Source organism: Felis catus, chromosome B1, assembly GCF_018350175.1.
Source record: "Felis catus isolate Fca126 chromosome B1, F.catus_Fca126_mat1.0, whole genome shotgun sequence".
In the NCBI taxonomy this organism is placed as follows: domain Eukaryota; kingdom Metazoa; phylum Chordata; class Mammalia; order Carnivora; family Felidae; genus Felis; species Felis catus.
This window is the reverse complement of record NC_058371.1, coordinates 63,399,333-63,419,365: the sequence shown is the minus strand read 5'-3', so window position 1 is coordinate 63,419,365 and position 20,033 is coordinate 63,399,333.

Genomic DNA, 20,033 nt, shown 5'->3' with positions numbered 1-20,033 from the left:
CGCTGCTGTTTAACATAGTGCTGGAAGTTCTAGCATCAGCAATCAGACAACAAAAGGAAATCAAAGGCATCAAAATTGGCAAAGATGAAGTCAAGCTTTCGCTTTTTGCAGATGACATGATATTATACATGGAAAATCCGATAGACTCCACCAAAAGTCTACTAGAACTGATACAGGAATTCAGCAAAGTTGCAGGATACAAAATCAATGTACAGAAATCAGTTGCATTCTTATACACTAACAATGAAGCAACAGAAAGACAAATAAAGAAACTGATCCCATTCACAATTGCACCAAGAAGCATAAAATACCTAGGAATAAATCTAACCAAAGATGTAAAGGATCTGTATGCTGAAAACTATAGAAAGCTTATGAAGGAAATTGAAGAAGATTTAAAGAAATGGAAAGACATTCCCTGCTCATGGATTGGAAAAATAAATACTGTCAAAATGTCAATACTACCCAAAGCTATCTACACATTCAATGCAATCCCAATCAAAATTGCACCAGCATTCTTCTCGAAACTAGAACAAGCAATCCTAAAATTCATATGGAACCACAAAAGGCCCCGAATAGCCAAAGGAATTTTGAAGAAGAAGACCAAAGCAGGAGGCATCACAATCCCAGACTTTAGCCTCTACTACAAAGCTGTCATCATCAAGACAGCATGGTATTGGCACAAAAACAGACACATAGACCAATGGAATAGAATAGAAACCCCAGAACTAGACCCACAAACGTATGGCCAACTCATCTTTGACAAAGCAGGAAAGAACATCCAATGGAAAAAAGACAGCCTCTTTAACAAATGGTGCTGGGAGAACTGGACAGCAACATGCAGAAGGTTGAAACTAGACCACTTTCTCACACCATTCACAAAAATAAACTCAAAATGGATAAAGGACCTAAATGTGAGACAGGAAACCATCAAAACCTTAGAGGAGAAAGCAGGAAAAGACCTCTCTGACCTCAGCCGTAGCAATCTCTTACTCGACACATCCCCAAAGGCAAGGGAATTAAAAGCAAAAGTGAATTACTGGGACCTTATGAAGATAAAAAGCTTCTGCACAGCAAAGGAAACAACCAACAAAACTAAAAGGCAACCAACGGAATAGGAAAAGATATTCGCAAATGACATATCGGACAAAGGGCTAGTATCCAAAATCTATAAAGAGCTCACCAAACTCCACACCCGAAAAACAAATAACCCAGTGAAGAAATGGGCAGAAAACATGAATAGACACTTCTCTAAAGAAGACATCCGGATGGCCAACAGGCACATGAAAAGATGTTCAGCGTCGCTCCTTATCAGGGAAATACAAATCAAAACCACACTCAGGTATCACCTCACGCCAGTCAGAGTGGCCAAAATGAACAAATCAGGAGACTCTAGATGCTGGAGAGGATGTGGAGAAACGGGAACCCTCTTGCACTGTTGGTGGGAATGCAAATTGGTGCAGCCACTCTGGAAAGCAGTGTGGAGGTTCCTCAGAAAATTAAAAATAGACCTACCCTATGACCCAGCAATAGCACTGCTAGGAATTTATCCAAGGGATACAGGAGTACTGATGCATAGGGCCACTTGTACCCCAATGTTCATAGCAGCACTCTCAACAATAGCCAAATTATGGGAAGAGCCTAAATGTCCATCAACTGATGAATGGATAAAGAAATTGTGGTTTATATACACAATGGAATATTACGTGGCAATGAGAAAAAATGAAATAAGGCCTTTTGTAGCAACGTGGATGGAACTGGAGAGTGTGATGCTAAGTGAAATAAGCCATACAGAGAAAGACAGATACCATATGGTTTCACTCGTATGTGGACCCTGAGAAATTAACAGGAACCCATGGGGGAGGGGAAGGAAAAAAAAAAACAGGTTAGAGTGGGAGAGAGCCAAAGCATAAGAGACTCTTAAAAACTGAGAACAAACTGAGGGTTGATGGGGGGTGGGAGGGAGGAGAGGGTGGGTGATGGGTATTGAGGAGGGCACCTTTTGGGATGAGCACTGGGTGTTGTATGGAAACCAATTTGTCAATAAATTTCATATTAAAAAAAAAAAGCAGTAAACAGCCACTTGGGCTATAGCATTTTCTTTTCTTTCTTTCTTTCTTTCTTTCTTTCTTTCTTTCTTTCTTTCTTTCTTTCTTTCTTTCTTTCTTTCTTCTTTCTTTCTTTCTTTATTGTATTCATCTTTTTTTTAATATGAAATTTATTGTCAAATTGGTTTCCATACAACACCCAGTGCTCATCCCAACAGGTGCCCTCCTCAAAGATTCCAATGACATTCGAGCTCTCAATTTTCTCCTAATGAAAGTTTCTGAGCCCAGTATTTACAATATTACAGCACTAGCACAGCAATGTCTACAACTCATGTTGGTCTGCTGGTTCCTTGTCACCAATTGGGGGAGGGCCTGCATTTCCACAGAGTTTGCTGATAATTAGCTGAACAATTTCTTCTTGTTCCTTCTTTTTAGCTTTGAAATCTTCAACATCAGAATCTTGGTGACTTTCTGGCCATTCAGTCTTTTCCTCTATGGCTTTTTCATGGTCTTCTTACCCAGAGGGGAGCTTTTCTTTATATCCAATCTGGTTATTTAAATAATAGGCATAGCTTTCCAATTAATCTCTAGTATCAATGCACTCCTTGAGCTTTTTGTCTTCCTCAGAAAACTTCTCAGCAGCATTAACCATTCTTTCAATTTCTCCAGGTGTCAGGAGATTTTGGTCATTGATAACTGTGATCTTATTTTTGTTGCCTATACCTTTGTCTTCAGCTGTCACTTTTCTTTTATTAACTCCTTATCATCCTTGGCCATTAGCAACAGAAGTTAGCGTATCAGCTCTAGAGTGGGCCACCTATAGCTGTGGCGCTGAACACATTGGTCAGCCTTTCTCATCCCCAGTTTCTTTACGCAGTTTCTCATAGAATTAAAGGAAGGACATGTCAGGCACTTAGAGTAGGGGTTGGAACATAGTGGCTTCTTAATAAATGTCCGTTATCGTTATTTTAATATGGCTCTTGTACTATTATTTGGTTAAGTCTATAGTGGGTAGTAAAGATATTTGCATGAATAGTTTGGGTCTTTAATGATCTACTAACTGGAACTTAAGACCTTATTTCTTATTCACCCATTACACCACTGTTAAAATAGATGATTTTATAATCTCCTCAAAATTTGCCTCTACACTGATATGTCATTATTGTCATCTGTGAGCTTGTTCTATTTTAATAATTTGTAATATATTGCCAAATGGAATGTAATAAAACTGTTATTTAGTTTTTAGAGCATTGCTTTATAAAAATTAAAAGCATGAACACATATCCTCAAAAATTTACTTATAAGTGAGTCACATATGTTGGTATCAAAAGATTTTATTTAGTTCTTTTCTGGTCCCTTTATTTTACCCTTTTTCTTTTCTCCTGGAAAGTGACAATCAATGACCTAGGTGGGCCATAGAGAATTTTGACCTTAATGAGTGGAATACACTAAACAAACAAACAAACAAACAACTTTGTCAACCAAAACAACTGCTCTATCACTTCAAATCTACAAAATTATCACATGCTAACATGTGTATACTTCTAAACTCCTTAGTAAGATTACATTCTCTGGAGGCCAGGGACCCTGCACAAATTATCCTGGGTAGTGGCCCCTTGTGTCATTGAGTGGAAAATCTTGCACATAGAAGATTCTCAGTAAGAAGTATGGAGTATGACTGCAGCTACTCCTTAGGGAGTGGATATCCTTTAATCATCTTCTGGTAGATTTAAAAATGTTATATATGATTTCCTTCATGACTAGGTTTGGGGTGGGAAATTGCTGGGATTAGAACAGCATTATACACTTTTAGGTATGCTACACGTTTTAGTTATTTCTCTAATAATGACAGTGGTCATAGAAAGTTAACTACGAATTCCTAAGTAGTCCTCTAATACAAGAATTTCATGAGAATTTCAGTAGTGAAGGCCCGAGGTTAGAGATCACAGAGAAGATGAGAACCTGACTGACACTAACCCCCACATGGGTGCACCAGTATCAGAAGCCGTCCTGCCTCTCACCATACTAACTGTATACACCATCACCGATTGGCAGGTGTTCTTCCATTTGTGGGAATTGACTTAAGTCACTAAAGATCTCTATTTTAATGATGATTGACATCTAACCTCTCTCTCTAAGCAAAAAGTTTTCCTGTGCTGACATTCAAAAATCTATGTCATGAGCTTCAAGAAAATGTGCCAGATGGTAAAGACCAGCAGGGAATTTCAGGCTGCTAAGTAGAGTTCTGCCCCTTATTAAGTGAGAGTTAGAAATTGGGGAATGGGGGAGGGGACACCTGCCAAAGATCAAGTCTGTTTATTATATAAGAATATGAAAACACTCTTTCATATTCTTTTATACAAAACAGTTATATTTGATAAGAACAATCATACTGAGCAATTGGGTAGGACCAAAGCCAGGTAATTGCCTTGGCTCTAAAAGAAGACAATGAAAAACAAGGAAAGAATAGAAAGCATTATCTTTTATGTTGATATTCCACTTTATTTCAGTATGTAGGATCACACTCTCCCAAAGATCAAGGTGGTATTTATTTGTACCCATGTGGGAAGTGGGGGTGGTGGCAGGAAAGAGGAAAGCATTGTGAGGAAGAAGAAATTGTTTTCATGCAGTGTGAATTATGTGTTTCCAGACACATTTTTTACCTTATAAGTACCTGAAAGTTTTTGGTTTTTTTTGTTTTTTTCATTGCTGTTATTTTTATTTATTTATTTTGAGAGAGAGAGGGATAGAGAGAGGAAAGAGAGAATCCCAAGAAGGCTCCACACTGTCAGTGCAGAGTCCTATGGGGAGCTCGAACTCACAAACTGTGAGATTGTTCTATCTTGAGGCAAAGTCAAGAGTTGGAGGTTCAACTGACTGAGCCACCCAGGCACTCCCAATGCTGTGTTATTTTAAGAAATTTCCACAGCTGCTCCAAACTTCAGTAACCACCACGCTGACCAGTCACCAGCCATCAACATTAAGGCAAGACCCTCCCACCAGCAAAAAGAGTATGACTGGCTGAAAGCTCAGATGATAGGTAGCATTTTTTAGCAATAAAGTAGTTTTCATTAAGGCATGTACATTATTTTTTGGACATAATGCTGTTGCACACTAAATAGACTACAGTAAAGTATAAACATAACTTTTTTTAAATATGAAATTTATTGTCAAATTGGTTTCCATACAACACCTAGTGCTCATCCCAACAGGTGCCCTCCTCAATACCCATCACCCACCCTCCCTTCCCTCCCACCCCCCATCAGCCCTCAGTTTGTTCTCAGTTTTTAAGAATCACTTATGATTTGCCTCCCTCCCTCTCTAACTTTTTTCCCCCTCCCCTTCCCCCATGGTCTTCTGTTAAGTTTCTCAGGATCCACATAAGAGTGAAACCATATGGTATCTGTCTTTCTCTGTATAACTTATTTCACTTAGCATAACACTCTCCAGTTCCATCCACGTTGCTACAAAAGGCCATATTTCATTCTTTCTCATTGCCAACTAGTAATCCATTGTATATATAAACCACAACTTCTTTATCCATTCATCAGTTGATGGACATTTAGGCTCTTTCCATAATTTGGCTATTGTTGAGAGAGTGCCGCTATAAACATTGGGGTACAAGTGCCCCTACGCATCAGCAGTCCTGTATCCCTTGGGTCAATTCCTAGCAGTGCTATTGCTGTGTCATAGTGTAGATCTATTTTTAATTTTTTGAGGAAACTTCACACTGTTTTCCAGAGCGGCTGCACCAGTTTGCATTCCCACCAATAGTGCAAGAGGGTTCCCATTTCCCCACATCCTCTCCAGCATCTATAGTCTCCTGATTTGTTCATTTTGGCCACTCTGACTGGCATGAGGTGATTATCTCAGTGTGGTTTTGATCTGTATTTCCCTGATGAGAAGTGACGTCCAGCATCTTTTCATGTGTCTGTTGGCCACACTTCTCTAAAGAAGACATCCAGTTTTTATTTGTTTTACTTCCTAAAGAGCTATTACCATAGCCATTGAAAGAAATTCAATTTAATTCAACAAATATCTGTGAGGCCCTTACTATAAATTTCCAGAGGGACACAGAGAAGGATAAAGGAAGTTTACTTGTCAAAGGCTGTGTGATCCAGAAGGAGGTATAAAAAGTTTAAGGGTAATCATATTACAAGGTAGAAAGTAATTAGCGCAATTGGAGCCTGACTGTGAGAGGTTCTAATTCCTTAGCTGCAATTTGCCAGCTCTATGAGCATGAGTAAATTACATAATCTGGCGGTATCTCCCTGTCTTCCTCTGGAAAATGGGGGCAATGATAGAATATATATAGCACAGGCCCTGTGTGAGGATTAAATGAATGGATACTTGTACACTCAATACTGGCACATTAGAAACAATCCATGTTACTATTATTAGTGACACTCGATTTAACTGCCGTATTTCAAAGAAAGGTGATATTGTATTCCAGAAAACAGGAAAGAAAGTGTAGCATTTGGAAGGAGCCTTAAGAAATGAGCAGAGGGAACGATTTAAAGAATGATGTGGAGATGGAAAAGCTTTACAGTGTGACATAAACAGCACAAAGCAGGACTGATTCATAGAAATGCAGAGTAGTTGTACAGGAGAAATGAAAATTAGTCTTATAAGTGTTGATGGAAGAGTCTACATTTCAGATGGCAAGATTTTAACAAGAAGGTCACCCATGAAATACGTCTGAATACCAGACTGTGGTCAGGAACATTCGGTTTGCAGGCATGTAGTTTTTGTCCCTAAAGCTTTTTGGAAACTGAGTTGCTAGACTATTCATAATTAACTTTCCCATAATCATATAGTTCAATCACTTGTAATGGTGAAAATAGAATTCATGATTTCTGATTTGTTTCTCTCATAAGACTTCAGAGATTCCGTTTGCGAAACTAAGTAAAAAATGTCAACCAACAACTCCCCCCCCCAATATGACTTCCATGTGACTGTCACCATAACTGGAGTTCTTAGATATTTAAGTCACACTCTCTCTAATAACTGATATTCCATAGCTCCTTTTACTTTTGGAGGGGTACTGTCTGAAGTGAAGGTAAGTGTGGCTGACCTGTTTGGGTTCTAATCCAGACCTGTGATCCCAACATTACTATCAGGTATTAATAAATAACCTCCCCCCTCTCTTTTGAAGAAATAGGTATAAAGAAAATAAATTGCCACATTAAATCACACATCGAATTATTAGATCAAGGGGCTGTGTGGCTTTGGGTAAGCTACCAAAGTTGAAACTGTCATCATTTCTTTATCTGGAAAATGGGGATAATAATAGTGTCCTCTTCATAGGGAGGCTGAGAAAATTGAATGAGATAACCCCATGTGAATGCTGAGCACAGTGCCTGGCAATAAATATGCCCTGCTATTTTGACCTGCTATTTTGGTCTGATGCCTCTATGCAGCTGAGTAGGATATATGTGGCATATAAAATTGTCACCAAGAGAGAGAACCACAAGCTAACTGATTATATAGTAGAAGGAAAGAAAAATGAGTAAAAATGTTGCACACGTGTAGGGAAATTTATTTCTGAGTTCAGACACTGGTATGTTTCAACATTGCATGTTCTATATTGTAAGCAATCATACCACGTGAGTTTCTTAATTTTTGCCCTAGAAAGATCCAAGTATCTTATAAATGCAAATAATCTCTCCCTGGTGTATAGATGTTTCTATGTTGAGTGCATGTTTGTGTATGATATTGTGACTAAAGTTTAAATACATTATCTGTAAAATAAATTTTATCTGAAAATATAATTTTCTGAAAAATAAATTTGAAATATCATATATCCCAAAAGTCAGTTGCAGGTTATGAGCCCACTTTGTATTGCCAGATCCCATCCCCGCACCCTAAACGGTATGTAACCAGCAACATTACTTATACTGGCAATAACCTTCAAATTCAAATTGCTCCACATCATTTTGACTTTTGATTAAATAGAATCATATTTAATCAATAGAATTATATTTTCCTCAGTTTTGTAGAAGTGTTTTAGAAATAATCCCCAGTTCTGATCATTTCAGTTTGACTTAGTACTATTATAAATATACCTCAAACTAAGATTTCCTCTCGTACAATAGGACCACTAGTGCTTTTTATCTATATAAAGTGAAGAAGAGAAATGGCAGAGTATTAAGCAGCTAAAAACACCGCTAATCTACAATAAGGCACAATAATTATGCTATTTAATCATGCTATGGTCCTGTCTTACTTTGGCTACAGTTGAAATTATGTATATAAAGCTTCTGTCCCTGCCAGAATCAATATGATCAGACACCTGAGTTTCCCACTCTATACCATTTCACATCTATTGTTTTTTTTTTCAATGTTTATTTATTTTTGGGACAGAGAGAGACAGAGCATGAACGGGGGAGGGGCAGAGAGAGAGGGAGACACAGAATCGGAAACAGGCTCCAGGCTCTGAGCCATCAGCCCAGAGCCTGACGCGGGGCTCGAACTCACGGACCGCGAGATCGTGACCTGGCTGAAGTCGGACGCTTAACCGACTGTGCCACCCAGGCGCCCCTCACATCTATTGTTTTAACTGTAAAGCAATGCTTAATACAATTATCACTTTTACTTATAGCTAAGAAGCAGAGGACAATCTACTTACTCCATTTGGTGGTATTTCTTCTTCACATCCTCCCATCATTATTAATTTTTAGAAGTAACCTATTTATTTTGAGATCATTTAGATTCATATCCATCATAAGAAATAATAAAGAGATTCCATGTAATCTTTCCCCAGGTTTCCCCAATGGCAACATCTTGCAAAATTATAGCACAGTATCACAACCAGGATTTTGACATTGATACACTCAAGAACTAGAACATTTGCATCTCCCTAAGGACTTCCCGTGTTGCATTTTTGTAAGCACACCTTCTTTCCTTCCACCTCTCCTTAGCCCAGGTAGCTACTAAATTGTTCTCCATTTCTATTACTTTGTCATTTCAGTGATGTTACATAAATGAAATCACATAATATGTGACTTTAGTAATTGGCTTTTGTTCCTCACCATAATTCCCTGGAGATTCATCCAAGTTGTATCTATCAATAATCCGTTCCTTTTTATTGCTAAGTAGGTAATCCATGGTGTGGATTTATCACATTTTTTAAAACTTTTCATCTATTGAGGGACATCTTGGTTGTTTCTATTAATTGATTACCTACCTATTTCTACACCTCCCAGGGACTTTAGATCTTCATGTTCCACAAATGCAGAATCTTTTATACTGTACAAACATGTGGTTTCCCTCAATTTAGTAGCATCTCTCTTGACTTGCATCAAGCTGGACTATCCTTTAGCACCCATGTGAGTGTTATTTTTATACATCCAAATCCAGAAGAGATGATTGGCCATGTTCTCTATTGCATCTTGGCCTGGACTTGAAAAGTAAGGAAGAAAGCATGGCCTTAGGCACCAAGATAAAAGCTCAGCTTGTCCCACAGACAAGACTGTATCTCCTATCTTTTTCAAAGCACCCTCATAACTGTTATTTCCATGTTTCAGCCCCCAGGTGAAAAGACCGCAGAATTCAATTCTGAATCCCCAAGTCAGCTGACCCTTAATAGGAATGCTCTCTTCCACACATATATAAAGAGGTGGCCAAAGATAATCCACTTCCTTCTTAGAGTAAGCCTAAGAACTAATTGTCCTAACATAGCTCATACGTGTTCCCATTTTGCTGAAAAAGACATGGATATTGATCATAATCCACAGGCAGAAAAAGCAAAAGGAAACCTGTCTATGCTTTCCCTAGAGATAAAAACAGTAAAAGAAACAGTGATTTCTTGTATCAGACCAAAGATTTCCCAAATGTGTCTATTCAAAGAACATTTATGGAGTGGCCAGATACCCTGCTGTATATTGTGGGTACAGAGTGTATAACACAAAGATTACATAGCTCTCAATCTTGGGATGTTAGATTTATTATATCCTGTCAAGGAACTCAAATGGAAAGAGTAGATGAGAATAATGAATGATCTCTTACTGGTCAGTGATTGTTAGCAAATGTATTGTGTGATGGCTTGGGAATATCCTTTTTTTTTCCTAAATGTTTATGTTTATGTTTTTTAAGAAAGAGAGGGGGAGGGGCAGAGAGAGAGAGAGAGAGAGAGAGAGAATATCAAGCAGGTTTCACACTGTCAGCACAGAGGCCAATGCAGGGCTCTGTCTCACGAACCAAGATCATGACCTAAGCTGAAACCAAGAGTCAAGTGACTGAGCCACCCAGATGCCCTGAGAATAGCCTCCTTTTAAAACAGAGCTCCTTGGGGCACTTAGGGGGGCACCAGTCAGCCTGTTACAGATGCTGGACAAAGCGTTCAACTTTGGATCAGGTCATGATCTCACAGCTCGTGAGTTGGAGCCCCGGGTCTAGCTCTGTGCTGATAGCTCAGAGTCTGGAAACTGCTGCAGATTCTGTGTCTCCCTTTCTCTCTGCCCCTCCCCTGCTTATGCTCTCTGTCTCTGTCTCTCTCTCTCCATCCCTCTCTGTCTCTCTCTGTCAAAAATAAATAAACATTAAATATTCTTTAAAAGACAAAAACAAAAACAGAGCTCCTCTAGGGGCACCTGGGTGGCCCAGTCGGTTAAGCATTGGACTCTCAATTTAGGCTCAGGTCATGATTTTCCAGTTTGTGAGTGGTTTGTGAGTTGGAACCCTGCACCAAGCACCCCGATGAGCCCCAGGTTGGACTCCATGCATTGATAGCACAGGGCCTGCTTGGTATTCTCTCTCTCCCTCTTTCTGTCCCTCCCCTGCTTGCACATGCACTCTCTCCCTCAAAATAAATGAATAAACTTTAAAAAAAATGAAATGAAATAAAGTAAAATAAAATAAAATAAAATAAAATAAAATAAAGCTCCTCTAGTAAATGGCATCTCTGGAAGGAGGGGACATATATAAAATTATAATTTTATATAGTTAAAATTTATATATATATATTATAGCATATATATATATATATATATATATATATATATATATATATATACACACACACTCCAATAGTATATATTATATATACATACTCCAACAGGTAAAAAAAACTTGTTGCTCCAAGAAGAGAAGTAAAGGAAAAATGGGCGAAATTTTTTTCCCATTGAGCCTGATTATCACAAAAGCTATAGACTATAACAATAGAAGGGAGTCAGAAAACTTTAATAGTTTCTTCCTAATTCTAGGCCTCTAATATTAATGGAGGGCTATAACGGAGAATAGTGATATTACTTATTTGTACACTCCAGACATAAGTGGGGCAATGGCTTCTAAAAGAAATGTCAGACCAAGAAGTTCTGAATATTTTGTACAAGGAGAATTAAGATTATCAAAGTTTGTACATTTTAGTCATTATTAGATTTAGTTAGTGTGAAATTAATTCGCTTGAACAACAATTCGTTGAACAGTAGCAACAGTACTTTCTAAGAATACTGACTATATGCCTTACCCTGTGCAGAGCTCTTACATTACAAATCTCACTCAGTCCACATTGCAACCCTTTGAGGTTGTTATTATACTAGGATTATCCCTGTTTTGTAGCTAAAGAAACTCCACTTTAGGGAAGTTTCCTAATGCCACTGTAACAAATCACCACAAACTTTATGGCTTAAAACAACAGAAATTTTTTCTCACAGATGTGGTAGTCAGAAGTCCAAAACTGAGGTGTCAGCGGGGCCAAACTCCATCTGAACACTCTAGTGGTGAACATTTCCTTGCCTTATCCAGTTTCTGGTGTCTCTGGGCTCATGGATGCATAACTCCAATCTCTGCCTTAGTCTTCACATCACCTTCTCTATGTGTCTCTCTCAAATATCCCTCAGCCTTTCTCTTATAATGACATTTGTCATTGGATTTACGGACCATCCAAATAATCCAGGATGATCTCATCTCAAGATCCTTAATCTGAGTACCTCCACAAAACTCTTCTTCCAAATTAACTCACATTCACAGATTCCAGGTGTTAAGGCGTGGACATATCTTTTTGGGGGGCACCAGTCAGCCCGTTACAGATGCTGGACAATTTCCTCCAGTCCACACAGGTAGCAAGGGGCAAATTCCTGGTGTCTGACCCCAGCGTCTGTGCTCTTCACAGCATTACTATTCAAAACTTCTCTCTGACAAGTTCTATGTTCACCAAGGAGAATATTCCTGAGTTAAGAAATATAGTAAGCGTCTAATATATTATAGTTGCAAGGCATTGTGAAAATACTATTTTTAACCTTTCTTAAAACACACTAAGTTCAAAACCATTGAATGTGAATGCAAAGTATTGTCCTGAAAGTGACTTATTTCATTTAGGAAATACTGAAACGGCCAAATCATCTTTCTTAGTTTCAATCTTTTTGAATTATGCTAATTCATTATTATTCATTTGGTTTAAATACAAATGGGCAAGTCTGACAATTGCAGTACTTTATTCATTCTAATTCAAGTAGTCTGGCTTATCTTTATAGATTTAATGATTGTAATACCCAGTCAGAAATCTGCAAATTCTTCTCCCAACACTGGAGAGCCTGCATGGGTTCCACCGAATGCTGTGGCAGAACCACACCCTGGGGAAGAACAAAGAAGAAATCACTAACGTAAAAACTTTCCCCTAAGATTTCTTATGCCTTTCTTTTCTTTCTTTTCTTTTCTTTCTGGGTTTTTTTTTTTTTTTGGTTGTAAATTGGGCAAGAATATACTATCGCTGTTAAAAATTTTCTTAGAGATTTTTAAAGTGTTATACCCCTATGGCTTTTGAATGATCTATGACTGGGGGAAGAAAGTGGGGAAAGAATAATAGTCTTTTAACTCCATTTGTCTGAAAGAGAAATTTATCTTCTGCATGACTGCCTAATGATGGAACATTATCATCCCCACTCTTTAATGGTCCATAACAAAACAAAATGCTCATAGCTTGCATGAGCATAAGACCTAGCAAAAAATCACGACTACCTGTTCTGAGCACCATTAAAACAAATGAGAAAATAGCCTGTTTACAGAGGAATTAATTTGTGTGATAGACAGCCAAGCAGAATTCTTTTGGCAGGGGTATCTTTTTTTTTAAACATCTAGTTATTGCTTTGGGCACAGAAAACATATTTGCATGCAGCAGTCATTTAGTAAAAGAGTCAAAAGACAAAGAGTAAGGCTGGGAGATACTGTCTACTTTCACGCATAGAGGCTGCAACTAAACTAAACACAGTTCAGGTACAAATGTAGAATTTTCAAACCAAATTAGAGAAGACCATTATCTTTCTTACAAAACTGTAGCAGCTTGCAGAACCTTTGTTACTTGGCTTTGACAGGCAAGTTATTTTTTTCTTTCCTATTATAGATCATGAAATTCTTACCAGATGTCAGATTTGTAACTGCATTTTTTCATCTGTGTGTGTCCAAAGCACCTTCTTTTTTTATTATCTTATTTGTCTATGATAATAGTATGGGGTAGAGAAGAAAGTAATCAATCACCAGTAGCTATTGAGCTATTTACATGGCCAATGCTGTGCTAGGTGAAGTAGGAGACATGAAGGGAGCTCAGAAAGCATATAATTAAATACCAATATGTGGTAGAGAAAGTGCTTTAAGAAGCAGTAGTGAATGAAAGCTTTGTAGGGTAGATGGAGACTCTAGCTTGGGCTTGGAGTTCAGATAGAACAAATACTGGGAGAAAGATGGAAGGCTTTCCAGCCTAGGAAAAGCACAGAGGTAAAAATGTACATATCTATGTTTGCTCACTCATTTATCCCAACAGTTCACAGAGTGCCCGGCACATACTTGGCACTCAGTATATATCTGTGGATCATTAAATTATGAATAATGTACATAGGTAATATTGATTTAGGAATGACCTTGCGTCTTAAAGACTTCTAAAGCTACTCAGAGTGCTTTAACATAACAACATGATACAGCAAGCAAGAAAGTGCACCAGTATTAACTTCCATTTTTTATACTATAAATAGATCAGTTCACCCCCAAGAGTGACTGTGACATTGCTGGAACATGGACACAGAAAAATTTTTCATTCTTATGGCAAGAATTTTCCATTAGGTAGTCCATAGACTGGAGAAGGGGCAGGTCTGGAAGGGGGCTAGGAGAGATCTTCAGCTTATCCACCTTTTCCCACCTTCATTTTGAGGTCAACCACCCTTTGCAAGTGTCCAGTGAAATGGTATCCCTGTATCAAAATCAGTATATACAAGAAAGACATTCCATGAGTGATGGCTGACTGAAACTATCCTTTTCAAAGTAGCCTCTTAGCTTAATAATATAAGTTAAGGATGTGGAGAAAGGGGAACCCTCTTGCACTGTTGGTGGGAATGCAAACTGGTGCAACTCTGGAAAACAGTGTGGAGGTTCCTCAAAAAATTAAAAATAGATCTACCCTATGACCCAGCAACAGCACTACTAGGAATTTATCCAAAAGATATAGGAGTGCTGATTTGTAAAGGCACATGTACCCCAATGTTTATAGCAGCACTAGCAGCAACAGCCAAATTATGGAAAGAGCCCAAATGTTCATCAACTGAGAATGGATAAAGAAGATGTGGTATGTATGTATGTATGTATACACACACACACACACACACACACACACACACACACACACTCAATGGAATACTACTCGGCAATGAAAAAGAATGAAATCTTGCCATTTGCAACAACATCGGTGAAACTAGACGGTATTATGCTAAATGAAATAAGTCATTCAGAGAAAAACAGGTATCATATGCTTTCACTCATATGTGGAATTTGAGAAACTTAACAGAAGACCATAGGGGAAGGGAAAGAAAAATAAGTTACAAGCAGAGAGGGAGGCAAACCATAAGAGACTCTTAAACACTGAGAACAAATTGGAGGTTGATGGGGTGGGGGGTTGGTGAAGCAGGGAAAATGAGTGATGGTCATTGAGAAGGGCACGTATTGGGATGAGCACTGGGTGTTGTATGTGAGTGATGAATCACAGGAATCTACTCCTGAAGCCCAGACTATACTGTATGTTAGCTAACTTGACAATAAATAATTTTTTAAAAAGAGAATAATATTAGTTAAAGAACCATGAGCAAAGTTCAATGAGAAAGCCATAATTTCCATCTGCATTGGTACTAGGTAATGCTTGAATTCCAAGCCCAGCCAGCTGGAATGAGAACATTGCTCATTAGACACCACAGAGCTTTGTGTCTTCTCTCCATTTCCGATGTTCTTTCTCGCCTTTAAATGGTACCCACAGAGGATTGAAATGTGCTTTTTAGCATTTATTGGATATATTGGCTAAAGGCTTATGTTTATGCTGCTTGATTTTAGAGCAGATGGTTAATGAATGTGCTTGTGTGTGTATGTGTGTGTATTCAAATGGCTTTCTCTAAAAAGAAGCCGGAAATTAAATCAAATTCTTTCATTCATCTGTGGCTCTCACTTGGTATCATTACCAGTGTGTATCCATAGCTCTCAAAAAGGTCCATGATCTTCCTGATAGTTTTATATTTCTCTAATATAATTAAATCCTACTTTTAGTAGATAGTAAATATTACATATATTGAAATATTAACAATTTCTTGGTTTCTACAAAATGCCATCCATCAGAAGAGTGATATTACCAATGCTCTGCCATGGCCCTCTGTCCTTCTCCCCATCTTTCTCACTCTCCATGATCAAAACTGCTTCTCTATAGGCTTATTAGACAAAAAAATAAGTAGGAAACAGCATGAACTTTATACTATATTTCCCACTTGTACTTATTGGTATGAGCCAAATTTACTGTAATATAATGCTTTTATAATTCTAGTGTCAGTGGACAAGATTCACATCAATATAATAGACTGTATTTCATTGCTATATCCCTGAGGACCTAGTCTACCCTGTGATATTCCCGAACTTATGAGCTAACAAACTGTTACATGAAGTACTGGCAGGAATGTGAGATAAAAAGTCATTTAAAAACTCACTGGAAAAATCAAGAGCATCCCTGGTGGCAAATGTAGAAAAAGAGTAATAAATTCTTATTTCACATATAAATGTTTCAATGTAGTACTATAGAATGATATTTTCTTCCCAAATGTTAATATGACATTGAGGTATACATTATAGAATATATTATGTCATATTTCAGAAAGTTTTAGGATTATCATTGAGATGAGGGGATACACACACACGCACACACACACACACACACACACACACACAAAATGTACCTCACTGAAGATATGATGACAGCCTCAATAGAAGCATTTCCCTAAAAATCAGCCTAGGATGCATGTTTTTTTTTTTAATTTTTTTATTTTTTTTCAATATATGAAGTTTATTGTCAAATTGGTTTCCATACAACACCCAGTGCTCATTCCAAAAGGTGCCCTCCTCAATACCCATCACCCACCCTCCCCTCCCTCCCACCCCCCATCAATCCTCAGTTTGTTCTCAGTTTTTAAGAGTCTCTTATGCTTTGGCTCTCTTCCACTCTAACCTCTTTTTTTTTTATCCTTCCCCTCCCCCATGGGTTTCTGTTAAGTTTTTCAGGATAGGATGCATGTTTTGAGTGAGACTTCTTATCACATGCCCTTGACCCAACCACCGCATTTCTTATCTTGAAAACTCCTCCCCTACACATAAACATCTTCTAATACATTTTCTTCTCTATATTCTTCCCTACTAGGGCTCGACCTGGAAGGGCTCTACTCTTTTTGTGTTGCTTTTCTGTAATTCATATTTTTTTTATCTTGGTAAACACCATCTGCAGTTTTTTAAACCAAACTCAATACTCAATGGTGGGAAGCTATCCAGTGACAGAATACACCAGATACTCCCAAGATAATCCCATGAGAGCCAAATATCCCTTAAATGAATAATTTCAACCACTGGAGGACACCATTTCTCCACTTGTAGGACCATTTTTAAAGCACCCTTACATATGGGAAAATATGCAACACCATCTCATTTAGTCTGTGCAAATGAAATAAATTCACAATAGAAGTCATCCACCTCCACAACTTACTTGTGGATACACAACACTCTTGATGTATCTCTAGATCAGTTATTTCACTTATACCAAATACACATACAAATTAGTATCACAAATAGAGTATAATTCAAGTTAGCTATCTTAAATTTGTAAGAGTTAAAAGTAGGTGGAACTAATAAGAGGCTCCTTGCCTGTTTAATATACAACAGTTTCTTAATAGTTTGAAACAGCTTTAAACCTGCTCATTATGTAGAAAGTATTCACATATTAAAAGGAAAATTATTTTAAAGTGCCCTTGTGTTTTACTTTTAACTATCCTTAGTTTTTTCTAAACAAGAAATGAGTTAGTTATTGAGTATAAAAATGGTATTAGGGAATATTTCTTATTCATACTGATATCTCCACCCTAGCCCAGTGCCTGGCATTCAAATAGCTTATTGAACAAAAACATAAATAAACGAATACATGAATGAATGAGTGAATGAGAGCAAATGAAGGAAATCATACAGAAGTTAATATAGAAAATTAGATAAGACCTACACTAGTGAAAATCTCTCTCTTTCCAATAATTTTAATACATTAAATTCATGACCTGTAGATGGGAATCTTTGCTATAAAAATAATTTTATTTTTATTAAGTTCATAAATGTTTCTTCCAAAAAACAATGACAGAAATATCCCAAAATGGAGAAGTTGGCACAACAGTTCCAATGTTCTATAGTAAGTCAAGATACTTATCCAAGACAAAAAAAAATATTGCCAGTAGGGCAAGGAGAAATATTTGTGCTTAGGGAATTGGTCAAGATGAGCTAAATTACATAAATAGCATAAGATTATGCTAACAAAAAACCCCAAATCTTAGTACCTTAGAACAACAAAGGCTTATTTCTCTCCTAGATGACATGTCCATCACAGAGTGGCTGAGTTTTCTGCTTCACACACTAGGGCCTTACTGAGAGAGTAGCCACCATCTTGAATGTGACCAGTCACCATGCCAAAGAAGAAAGACAGCTTTGCAGAGTCTTGCAGTGGCAGTGAAATGCTCCGGCTTGGAAATTCCAGTCATCAGATCCACTGGCAGCACAATCTTATTACATGTGCAGAAGAGAAAGGAAACTGAGATATTTATGAAATAACACCATTAGACTATGACTACCACCTTTAGCAAGTAAATCCTAGCTGATTTCCATTAAAACAGTAAAATCCTATATACTTCTTAAAAGAATAATGAACTCAGATGTATTTAAACCCTAGCAACTTTATTTTCTTGGTTTGCAGGTAAGTAAAATCTGCCTGAAGTTTCAGCATGAACTCTTGTGCCTTCTCATGTGCCTCTAATCTGGCAGGGTTGTATGTAAACAGTGTCTCAGTGCCCACCGGGGGCACTCCCTGGCACTCGCACAGATGCTTGCCTATGCAGAAGAGCACCTAAAAAGAACATCGAACTGTGAATATGCTTACGTAGGGAATACATTTTCTTTGCAAGTTTTAAGGAGCAGAGATGCTAGAGGGCAAAGAGTTTAAATGCTAATATGGATGTTCAAGGTTTTCCAGAAGGGAGAATGATGTGTGAATGTGCGTGCATGTGTGTGTGTGTGTGTGTGTGTGTGCACGTGTTTGCATGCTCACACTTCACCTGGCTGTCCTTTCCAAGGAACCAAGAGAAATGATGTACAGCCCTGTAAAGAGAACAAAGAACAGGGTGGCCTTAGGCTGTAAATTCAAAGAACTTCTGGAAGAACATTTAAATATTGAACATTGAATATCTCTTTGCAGGAGTCAACAAAGATTGATGAGGAGAAAGTGTGAAGGGGACAGGATTTATAATCTGTTAATGTTCCCAGCCTCCCCACCCACCTCAGTGAAGAGAATGAGGCACCCCTCACTCCTCTGCCTTCTGAGGAGCTTCTCTGACAAACTAGTTCAAGGACTCCTGCAAGGCTGAGTTAGAAAATGAGCAGAGGACAATCGAAGCTGAGAATCCAGAGAGGAAAGCCTAAGGAGAAAAGGAAAAGGAGCAGAGAGCGAAAGACAAAGTTGAGAGAGAAAGAGAATGATGGGAGAGAAAAAGTAAGTCATGGGGTTCAGAGAAAAAGAGGATTTACTCTGTGGGAGTGGCGGGTCACAGAGGAGAGGCTCCAGCATAAGATGATATGAAAAAGAATCAGGCCCAAGACGGAAAAGAGACATGAGAAGTGCTCCCTGGGTTTATGAACTGCGTCCCCTTTATTTTTTTCCAGGGGCTGAGTGCTTTAGTACTTGTGGTTATTGACACGCTTATTTGAATATGACTCTCTCTAAGGTTTGCATTTGTCTTTAAAAATACAGACAAAATGGGGTGCCTGGGTGGCTCAGGTGATTAAGTGTCCGACTTGGGCTCAGGTCATGATCTCCCAGTTCATGAGTTTGAAACCCCTTGTTGGCTTTGTGCTGACAGCTCGGAGCCTGGAGCCTGCTTCAGATTCTGTGTCTCCCTCCCTCTCTGCCCCTCCCCTGCTCGCACTTCGTGTGTGTGTGTGTGTGTGTGTGTGTGTGTGTGTGTGTGTCTCCTCTCTCTCTCTCTCTCTCTCTCTCTCTCTCAAAAATGAATAAACATTAAAAATTTTTAATTTAAAAATACAGGTAAAAACTTGCTCCACTTTATATAAATGCACAAATTAATATGCCATAACACGTTGAAAAAATATCAAAGTGTTTGAGTCTTTTGTCAACAGGAAAAAAAGGTTGTTTGCCTGTGTTCTCTTCACAGACTGAAAAGAGCCACAAGTCTTTTTTGTAATGCCGGTATCGGCCTTCTTTACTGCCCTTGGACTCTGTATTGGTTATCAGTTCATTGCCAAACACATCCCTGAATATAACGCTTTATGATAAACCACCCAGGAATTCCTAGAAGCATTTTGCCTTTAGGGTGAGTATGATACTAAGCCTCCCCAATAGAGGGTGCTGAACAGACAATGCAAGAGGAAGAGGCTTCTGGAAATTCTCAGCACAGGTAGGGGAGACAGTTGGGTGTTTGCCTTGTCCGGATGGAG